This window comes from Mustela putorius, unplaced genomic scaffold (genome assembly GCF_011764305.1).
Source record: "Mustela putorius furo isolate JIRA1106 unplaced genomic scaffold, ASM1176430v1.1 tig00000281_pilon_pilon_pilon, whole genome shotgun sequence".
Lineage (NCBI taxonomy): Eukaryota > Metazoa > Chordata > Mammalia > Carnivora > Mustelidae > Mustela > Mustela putorius.
Window position 1 is genome coordinate 16,571,808 of NW_025421343.1, and position 6,000 is coordinate 16,577,807.

A 6,000-nucleotide genomic window follows, 5' to 3' on the forward strand; every position below is an offset into this window, starting at 1 on the left:
GCCGAGCAATTTCCCTGATAAAATTCTGCCCTCTAGCCCTTGAACAAGAATATAGTGTTTGAAGACACAAGGTCAGGGAAAGCTGGTCTCTGCTTAGAGAAGCTGCTTTACAGACTCAGGCCCAAAAGTCAATCCAGGAAGAAGAGCAAAAGGCTTTAGCAGTACCAGACATGGAAGCTTCTGAAACTCTCTCAGGACATGGCCCATCGTCCCTTAATTATCCTCAGATATTTTAAAGGTTTCCCTTGATTATCCACATAAAGCAAATCTAGTGAACTGTGTCACAGCCCTGTTCCTTTGAGCGTCTGTCGTTTTGGCTATGTGGGTGTGTTCATTCTAAGCCTCTAGATGATGCCAAGTGATGCTACCAGCAGATGAAACAGGAACTACAGAAGTGAACTCAAGTCAATGACATCAGAACAGAGAAGGGCCCAGGCTTAATGTCACAGAGCGGCTCCTGCCAAAATAAAGCACCAAGCCTTTAAGTCATGAGTATGACTTTGGACATGTTTTAATGCATGCACACAGCAAGCTCAAAGATGTTTGGGCTGTCTCTTTCACTGTTTTTCATAAATGACCTGGAGAGAAAGAGCAGTCAATGAAGTCCTCTACGGCCAATAGAGTATTACTATTATTACTAGTAACAGAATCAAAATGCACAAAAATACTCTTTTATTTTTTTTAAAGATTTTATTTATTTTTTATTTATTTATTTATTTGACAGACAGAGATCACAAGTAGGCAGAGAGAAAGGGGGAAGCAGACTCCCCGCTGAGCAGAGAGCCCGATGTGGGACTCAATCCCAGGACCCTGAGATCATGACCTGAGCCGAAGGCAGAGGCTTTAACCCACTGAACCACCCAGATGCCCACCCAAAATACTCTTTTAACTTAAAAAATGTGACCGATCATGCAGCTCAGGAGAACTGGGTAAAATAATTCCACCTTGTTATGCCCATTTTCAAATGGTTCGAAGTCCACAGGGGGTTCTTCTAGGATGACGACAGTACTCCCTCCTCCCTAAAAGAGGTGTTCTTAGACTCCAAATCTGTTCCATTTAGATTTCAGTATGGTTGCTTTCTCTCTCTTCCGTACTTTTCTATTTACCTGACAAAAAGTATCTCAGGTAGAAGACAACCATGGATTGACGAGGATTCAGTCAACCTCAGTGTGGTCTTCCCGGTCCTCTTCCCTCTCTTTGCCCTCAGCCTTCTAAGAAACAGAGAAAGCTGGTTATGGAATCCGTCTTCCCGAACTTACACAATGGCTCCCAACCTTGGGGTAGAGAATGTGCCAGAATGCCCTGGCTTGGTCTGGGATGGAGATAAGGGGTACAGAAATCAAACCACACACATTCCCCAGAGGCCTCGCAGGTCCTGATGGGGGTGTGTCCAGCCCTCTGGGGGGTTGAGATGGAAACAGAGTTGCAGACCACTGATAAAGGACTGTTAATATTCTTGAATTGTGAGCTTCTCCTAGGCAGGTGTAAAGTAGCTTAAGATTCCGTTTCTAAATTTCTGGGCATGCAGGAGGCACTCAGTAAACAGTAGCTGAAAACACGCACACTGAGCCTGGCACCTTCCAGCCAAAGGAAACCTACGAGGTGGATGTTTTAAAAATCAAGCTCAGGAGACAGAACCAGACTAGGAGCCAAGGCTGGCACTCGTGAAAACTGGAGTGTCCACTCACAGGGGGACCAGGCAGCACGACGTGACAAAGGAGCTGAAGCAGGGCCCCTCCTCATTGTGTTTACAAAAGCTGCCTGGAGAGGAATCCTAGCTTGGAAGAGCACGGGTTCTACAGCCTGTTCCAGAGTGGGAATGGATTTGTCAGATGAATCGGACAAAAGCGGGCTGGAGAGGTAGAAGGCACCAGCTAACCTCTAAAGAACAAAACCTGTGAATCTGGGCTCAGAGCCGGTGCTTCCTGGCCCTGAGGGACCCAATGCCCCATTTTGAAAACAAACATTTTAATTTCTTCTTTTCTCCCCTGAATCAAAATTCATAGATAATGTGGTTAGTGTCTCCACAATTTTAAAAATCAATGTAATACTATAACATAGGAGAAATCCAGAGCAAAGCGATTTATGATAAAATAGTAAAATTCCAACACAAATACTCGGGAATTTTTAACTACGCTTGAAGACAAGATGCCTCCTCAGTTGAGTACCATTCCATTGGGGACCCCTACTTTAGCCCAGTGTAGCCCCCCAGGTGGCTGAGCTCCCCCAGGACAGCCAGCTGGCTCCTCCCAGCTCCACTGTGGATAGAAGCAACCTGCCTTCTCCCAGCAACTCACCCTCTGGCAGTAAAAGCAGGGGCAGGAGAAGGGACCCAGGTTAGCTCATTCTGGCTCCACAACTACTCATGGAGCATATGCAGAGACACGTGCCAGTGGTGATGGAGCAGCTCCTTCCATGGCAAGACTTTCTGGAAGTCCTCGGTTATGCATAGACAACGACAACCCGCCACTTCACTCACAGCTCACAGCGTGTTGCTGGCTTCCTGCTCAATGATGCTGCAGAAAAGGAAGCCTGGGGCGGGGTGCGGGGTGGGGGAAGTCAGCTGGAGAAGGAAGTTTCTAGTAAATGGACATCACTTAATCCTAGGCCAGCATGGATGAGCAAAGGCCAGGTTTCTTTACATGTCTCACTTTGGTGCTCAGGTTGCTTTTTCTTCACCTTCCTGGTCACTACCTTAGCAATGACATCTAACTATATTTCAGACCCCCAGCCCTGCTCATCTAAAAACCTGGCAATGAGATGAGGCTGCATCCTGAGAGCTCACTCCCCGCCCCCTTGCCATTGTGTGGCAGTGGGGTGGAGGGGACAGAGCATGTCAAATTCTGACCCTGCAGTCTACTAGCAGCGTGACAGCAAAGTACTCAGGTTCTCTGTACTTCCATTTCACATGGAATGAGGACTTAAAGACCTACTCTGGGGGTGCCTGAATGGAGTCGTTAAGCATCTGCCTTGGGCTCAGGTCATGATCCCAGGGTCCTGAGACTGAGTTCCACATCAGTCTCCCTGCTCCGTGGGAAGCCTGCTTCTCCCTCTCCCACTCGCCCTGCTTGTGCTCCCTCTTTCACTGTGTCTCTGTCAAATAAATAAATAAAATCTCCCAAAAAAAAAAAAAGACCTTCTCTGGTGGGTTACACTGAGCATTAAGCAAAATTACTACTTTAAAAAAATAAAAAGGCACCTAGCCAATGCAGAAAACCCAGGAGACCTCAGAAAAATGGTTTTCCCCTCTCAAGCACCTGAAAGGTAGCTGAGAATGGCAAGGAAAGCAGGGGGCTAGGAACCCCAGAAAATCCTTTCAAGTCTAGATCTTCAACATGAGACTCCGTGTCACAAGATGAAAATATTGACACTTTTTTGAGAGAATTGACACACGTGCTCAGTGACACGCTGCCTGGGTTTGTCCCACAGCTCCCCACTAATCCCAGTGATGTCATCCCACCTCCACCTCCCTGCCCTTGACCCAGGAGCATGCGCAGGTGTTCCACAGGAAAGCCAGCTGAGGTGTTTATTGTGCCATCTGCTGCTTCGTCCATTTCTCCTGAAGTCACCCTGTGTTAGTGAAGGGAGAGGGACTACCGCCTTCCTCCTAGCATCTGGTATCCTCTCTACTAAGGAAATACTGAGTTAAGCTGGTCTCAGTTTAAAGCAGTTGGGAAGGCTGGGCAGGAGGGAAAGGTCCCTACAGCAGCATCTTATCTCTATCACTGTGACTCCTCCCGAGCCTTTTTCATGTCCCACAATTCCCTGTAAGGCTTGGACCCACTTGTCCCTGGAAGTGGGAGATTGGGTCTAGCGACCTTGAAAGCTCTTGGCAGGGCTGGGGACCAGCAAGTCCTTCTGGGACAGAAGGTTAGGGATGCCGGGGAAGCTCTTCAAGGACCAGCCAGCTCCAGGGCCACCCAATACAGCGAGTTGAGCAGGTAGGGAAGCGAGCTGAGGCAGGTGGCAGCACGGAGGTCTGCAGAGCCCATCAGTTGGTTGGAGAAGATCAGCTGGCAGAAGCCGCAGCAGACAGGCTGCCCATCATGCTGTAGCACAGGTCCAGCTCCGGGGTGACTCTCCGGCAGAGGAGAGATCCCACCCCACCCAGACCTGTGTCACCCACAGCCAATCCGACCCTGCTGGGGCCAGGTCGTGCTGCGCCCTCCCTGGGTCTATCACCCCTAGAACTTGAGGCCTCTGCCCCTGGGTAGGGAAGGAGCTGGGTTCTCTAAACCCAGAGGCAGCAGCTACTGGTGCTTCGGGTCGTGGGGCAGCTCTCCGCTTTGCCTGGGCCTCCCTTCCCTGCTTTCCTCACAGTTACCTGCCTGAACCTGGAGAGTGACCACCAGACTAAACCCTCAGCTTAATGTAGCTTCTGATGCCCCAACAGAGCACGTGCAGAGGCCCATCCTCCCAGCCCCAGACCTGCCCCCTCCGCAAGCCCACCACCCCATCATTGGGCCTTGCTTTCAGTGTCTAAAGAACTGGTCTGGACCTTTACTCCCAGAGAGACCAAATGCATGCTACTACCCCTCATGGAGACTCCATTTTCTCATCTGTAAAATAAAGGTAACTGTCCCTGCCTAGCCCACTTCTCAGGGCTAGGGAAGGATCACACAGTAGAAAAGAGCTTTATACCGGGCAAAGGCCCTGCAGAGATCCTTCATTATTCAGCCCTACTGGCTCTGTGAATGCTAAGTGGCCTGAATCCCCCTGATGTGGCCTACAGGACTCTCCCAGCTTTGGGATCTGGTCAGTAGTGCCTCGGAGCATCTTCCTTCCTCCTCTTCCCAGGACCCATCAGCTCACTGGCCCTCAAACCCATCTCCTGGGGCAGCTCATCAGGCTGTCCCTATTTGCTGATCACAGCTGGCTATCAGTCAATAAACAGGCCTGCACATCTCAAGGTAGGTTAAGGGAGATGGAGAGACGTACCACCAATCAATCACCCCACAGGCTGAACTCGGCTCTTCTGGGGCAGCCCGCGGCTGTCATTTGGAACACACACCAGCAGAGGGAGCCAGCAGACTAGGACAGCTGTGGCCCTGCAGCGGTTGGGGAAAATCCCGGAACTGGGCTCAGGAACCTGGGACTGAGCCCCTCAGCACGCTCACCTGAATCTCCTTCTCGGTGGGATTGATGACTTGCAGCCCATAACTGCTCCCGTCCATGTGCCTGCTGCAAAAATGGCTATGTGACCCGGAGACCTCCGAGATGCAGGTCCAACCTCTCTTGATCCCTGTGGAGGTCGGAGGGCACTCTGCGGCCACCCAGGGAGGGTGCTGGGCTGGGGTTGTCACGTGTGTGAGAGGACAGGCCTCCTGAGTCCGTGCTGAGTGGGTCACAATATGACGCAAGGGGCCAGAGGGATCCCCAAACCCAGTTTAGCAAGGAAGGCCAGCCTGGAACAGATCGTGATTTCCTGACCACAGCACAGGACCCTCCAGCCCTCTCCCCTCTGCGGGCTGGGCTCTCACTGGTACAGCTCTGCCAGGCACACGTTCAGCCTCTTCAGCTCCTTCCTCCGCTCTGAAAAGTGGACAGGGGACAGTGAGGGTTGGGGGGGTGGTGAGTGACAGCCCTAACTACCTTTGTCTTTCCCAGGCCCAGTTCAACCTGTGGCGAGGTCACCAGGGGTCAACATACCAAGCTGTGTGCATAACGTCCTTCACCTCTTCCTTTCATTGAGTGAAACTCCACCCAGAGCAAAGCAAAGACAGCAGAAGTCCTGTGGGGACCTGTGAGGAAGCCAGTCAGGGCGTCAGGTGACCCACCCAAGGTCACATGGTCATGACTCAAACCCAAATCTTAGAACAAACCCGAATTGTTTGGGCTCGCAGCTGCTCCTGACCCCGAAGATACCAGTCATTCCCAGGTGGGGGAGTGGACTGTCCACTCTCTGAGAGTCCCCAGCTGATGGGGACGGTAGAGTCAGGTGGGGAAGGAAGCCTCAGACTACGGAAACACCACAGCACTCTGGTGTCAGGACATAGGAAT

The 6,000-nt window shown here is 51.2% G+C and overlaps 1 long non-coding RNA gene across 1 annotated transcript; it reads right to left on the reverse strand.

Annotated features, from left to right (window-relative positions):
• Positions 1–839: 839 nt before the first annotated feature.
• On the reverse strand, positions 840–5,758 carry LOC106003628. The gene is made up of 4 exons (XR_001176220.2): positions 5,650–5,758; positions 5,118–5,532; positions 2,298–2,532; positions 840–1,211 (listed from the first exon to the last, which is right to left on the reverse strand). It is a non-coding gene; the product is annotated as an uncharacterized LOC106003628 (long non-coding RNA).
• Between the last annotated feature and the right edge of the window lie 242 nt (positions 5,759–6,000).